Source organism: Ornithodoros turicata, chromosome 1 (genome assembly GCF_037126465.1).
Source record: "Ornithodoros turicata isolate Travis chromosome 1, ASM3712646v1, whole genome shotgun sequence".
NCBI classification, from domain to species: Eukaryota; Metazoa; Arthropoda; class Arachnida; order Ixodida; family Argasidae; genus Ornithodoros; species Ornithodoros turicata.
Window position 1 is genome coordinate 44493532 of NC_088201.1, and position 4764 is coordinate 44498295.

Below are 4764 nucleotides of genomic sequence, written 5' to 3' on the forward strand. Positions count from 1 at the left end.
GCGCCAAATGCAAAAAAAAAAAAAAAAACTGCGCGAAGAGGCCAACCGTGCAAGATATAGTGCTATACATTTTAGGAATGGACGAGTAATCTGTGCCAAAACTTCATTGATGTCGCCTTCCTAAAGCGGAAGTAATCTCTTTATCCCCCGGCCGCCTTATCAGATCATCGAAGGGGTCATCATTTAGCACGCGCAGGCTGGATGGCGCAAGTGGCCGCCCAGTACTGGATGCTCTGCTCACCGGAAAACTCCAAGGTGAACGGTCACAACCTGATCAGCGGCGACTACTCCTAGTCCGGAAACTAGTCCTGTACCTTCTCCCAGAAGGCCCAATATCCCCAGGAGGCCCACGAGGAGGCCCCAGAAAGGAATCCCGAGACGGCTTCTGGGGGATCAATGGGACTCGGCAGCCAGAATAGTTGTGGGACGAACGAAACACCACGTCTCTAAGGGGTTGCAACAGCGACTTTCGGTGTAACACACTGCACTTAAGACACGACTGCTCTAGTACAGTAACTTTTCTTCACTTCAAAACAACTTGCAGTGCGTTCCTGTGGACCCCAGAAGCTTTTTTATTTCTTGTTTCACCCTCCAAGCTCGAGCCATCGCGCATACAGTCTAAGAATTTCTCAGATTACTTTATGCTAGTTGGAAGACATACCCACCCACCCATGTCCACCTTTTCGTTCTTTCTTCTTCTTCTTTGCACATCAGACTTCACATATTGAATCATGAAAACTACCTTCCTTGCAAACCTCAAACTTGCTGGGCTGTAGTGCTTAGTTAGACTTAAAGATGACTTGAAGTGTGGACATGAAGAATGACTTTGATTGCGGGCGCTATTAATAATGTATTTGGACGATAGACGAGGCATCCTAATCGTGCACCTCCACCACCTGCCACTAAGTGGATGAGGCGCCACCTGTCCCCTGTCTGCTTCACGGCCAAGGCCACCCTTACGACACCCTGCAAACCGTCTGTCCTTACTACGTCGTATCTCTTTCATTTTCTTACACCATCCCTTGTTTTTGTATGATACTAATTACGTTCTTCCCTTACGGGTGCCAGGTGCATCTTACAGGAGGCGCGTGCCGGTGGCACGTTGCGGATGTTACCCTGGCAGGAACTGATTCACATACTTCCGGGTGTTGCCGTAAAGGTCGTCTGCCGCTTCCGGCGGCCGTGATGTGGCAGCTTTATGAGGGTTAACTGGCAGCAAACAAAAAAAGTAGGAACGCCGGCATTGCTTTGTGCAGCAGCGATTTCACCTGCCCTCTTCGTCTCAGTGTAAAGAGAAATCTCGCACTACGCCACTACGTAATGAAAATTAGGTTAGTTTGTAGTACATGTTATACGCAACAAAATTTGTGAGAAAGGAAAGAGTAGTTCAGTAATCTTCACAGTGGCACGTTTATTGTAAGCAGCAGTTCAAAAACAGGACCCCGGTCGTGGTTATATAAGCTCAAGCCAGGTGTAGTGAATCGAATGCTTCTTCAGCGAAGCATACATTATCTTTATTAAACGAACAATTCCAATAGATATCGAACTTAAAGCTAGGTGTGCGTAGGTGTTGAATTCATCAGTGTTAGATATTGATAATTCGTGGTCGCGAGACGGCTACGATCATAAGCGACGCAACAGCGGTCGGTCTGTGGTCGGACCTGGCCTAACTTCCCTCGCAGAAGATGTCGTCGTCGATACTAGCCATTGCAGCCTACACGGCAGCCCAATTCCTTTGTGGGAGTCGAGTTTTGGTGAGACCACACGCAAAATCATTTGGGGCAATGTATTTTCTCTATCCGCGCCGTAGAAACGTGAATTTAGTCCCAACACACTAAGTTACGTCAAGTAGAGCTCGGGCAGGAAGAGGGTATGCGTAAAATGTTCAAAAGAATAGGAAAATGGGTTTGGTGGCACTACCGCACGTTCGATACCTTCTTTTCTGATGGCGCCCCAGAGCTGTCACATCCTTTATTATGATGCTCAGAGCCACCATTAAATATATTTCAACTAAATTTGCAACAGTTAAATTTGCAGCCGAATGTTTAAAATCGCATTTTACAGCCAGAGCTTTCGTTGCCGTGGCGTCGCTGTCAACAGGTTCTGGTTTTTGTTCTCCCAAGCAACCAAGCCACCGATTCCGAACAAAAGTTGCTAATTTTGTTTTATGCTATCTGAAGGAAGTCTTCAATCACATATACTTCCGTCGCGCAGCCACGCGCAGCTTTGTGACGTCCGCCAAGGTGCCGCCTTTGTGCTCACGTCGCCGTAAAACCGAAACCGGATGGGAACATGCTGTTCGTTTTATGGCACCTTCTATAAGACGCACCGGCGCGCACCAGACGTCTTCGATTAACGGGGTGCACCCGCTCGGTCCGCACCCGAGTTGCCCCGACGCAACACCGAGAAAATCGGCCGGGCGACGGACCAGCGTTGACGACGAACTCTTGGCGATAATTCATGAGAATAAGTAGGGAGGATCTGCTTTGCAGTGATCAATATTGCAAAAAGGGCGCTCAATACTCATTAGCTGCGCTTGTGTCATCGTTAGCAGATGCTTTCTTTCGTCTACTACAGTGTCGACCCCGTTCATATTTACGTTGTCACCACGTGTTGCTGTGCAGAACTGAGGCACGCCACACGCTAATCGAAACGTCATCACCGAAAAGTCGAACTCTTCAAATTCCCCGCGAAATACCAGGTGCCGCTCGCTACAAGCACCGGTTTATCTTCGATATTGCCCCTGCTCTGGGCACCGGTGTGAATTATTGCGCACCCTACTGGTTCCGGGGCGACTCCGGTGCAGTTTTATCGAAGATACGATTAAAAACACGGCGCGCTGCTGGATAAATTTTGAGTATGGCACCTACGCTTAACTTAGAGTCGGATACAACTGTAATATCAAAATCAGTCGGTGGCTCCAGACTGCCCTGCTTGCTGTGCCACCCACACCTCTTCTTTCACTCATAACTATAGGGTTCCGGGTTCCGATTTATCCGAAAATGTCCGAAAAAAACGTACGCCAGTAACATCCACAGCAATTAGGATTTATCCGAAAAACTCCGCTTTTTGAGACACCTGTAAGCAAGAGCTCAGCAATAAAAGCCATACCATATGAGGACTGGTTGGGAGAGTACGTTTCCTTTATGTCCAGATTGCCCCGTATCACGGATTAGCAGCCCCCGACAAGGAAGGGTGGCTCTCTTGACCCAATTGAATGATGGCAGTTGAAGAAAAGGCAGCAGCAGTAGGATTCAAACCCACACCCCCTCATTGCTGCAATGGCAATCAGAGGGTGTGGGTTCAAATCCCACTGCTGGTGCCTTTTCTTCAACTGCCATCATTCAATTGAAGTATGCAACTGGGCGTTGTGAGGCTCGTGTTGTGTTTGTCCTTGTGTGTTTAATTGCCTCGTCCACTACGACGTCTCTTGACCCAAATGCACTGTGCCGCAGTCTTTCCCAATGCGTGAAGACTCCGTGTAATGCGGATGAACTCCATCCGTGCCCAGAGGCACCTTGACATTAGAATCACTGAACAGGGTACCCTATTTAGTGGCTGTACACGACATGATGGCATTTTGAGCTCCTTTCGGGCACCTCCAGGTTTCTCCGAGGTCCTTTCAGGCACCTCTACTTTGAAAGAGTCCAGCGCGTAAGGCTTTCCTTTATCCCTGATCTGCGATTCATATTTTGTCTCCTTTTCAAAGTTGGCAAGGAAAATGCCGTGCAAATTGTCTTCTTGAAAGGGCAGCTAGTACGTACCAGCTCGCGTGGCGTAGCGGTTTGAATGATCGCCTTCCACGCCCAGACTGGCAAGTGACGTGGGTTCGAATCCCCACACCGGCTCTGCTGTCTAAAGTCTTCCTTGGGTTTTCCGGCAGTCTTTCCAGACGAATGTTGCCACAGTTCCCCCTGAAGTCAGGCCAGGACGCATACTAATCCCTCTGTCCGCCACTCCTTCCTGCTGTCCTCTCTCCATTTGTCCACGTCTGTACGCCGCTCACAGCCACACTTGTTTCGCAGCGCTAACACGAAATTTAAAAAAAGGCAGCTACTTGAGGACGAAAGTGAAAGCTGCGTTGTGACAATGTCAAGGAATATCCGGATTTCAAGATGTCCACGTCGCCAGGTGTCGTGATACAGACGTCGTTGTCTGTAAGCTCTGCTGTTAACAGTAAACGCTTTTGCAAAGCAGCTTCTCACTGTGTGTGTGAGAGAGTATGTCGTTTCACAGCCTCGCTTTATCTGCGAATTTCGTAGATTAAAAAATATATAAACGACAAAAACTCCTAATTCTCGGGAAATAATCTTCAAAACCTGGAACCCTACTCATAACATACGATCAATGGCGATCCTCTCATCTACGTCCCAGTTCTCTTCGCCGTTCGCACCAAACGCGAAGGCCCTACAATCTTTTCGCAAGTCCTGCTGCGGAGGCCAAAAGTTAGGTGGGAGGTTTGGTGTCCGTCCTGTGCGGAAATCTGTCCGCAAGTTCCCGACAAGTACTGCTCGGTTGGAGGGGACCAGCCTCTCTGCTGCTGCCTGTCCGAGGGTCAGGTAGCTACCTCAAATTCACGATAATACAAGGGTGGTTCAAAGTTGACCGAGACGTTTATTTCTTTAAATATAGTGGAAAATTCGGGAAGCACCAAACTACGTCACTTTTTCGAAGTATTCACCGTGCGCATCTAGACACCGGTGCTATCGCTGCGGCAATTGTTTGCTGCATCTTGCCTAGAAAGAAGTGGGCTGCTGTCGTAGC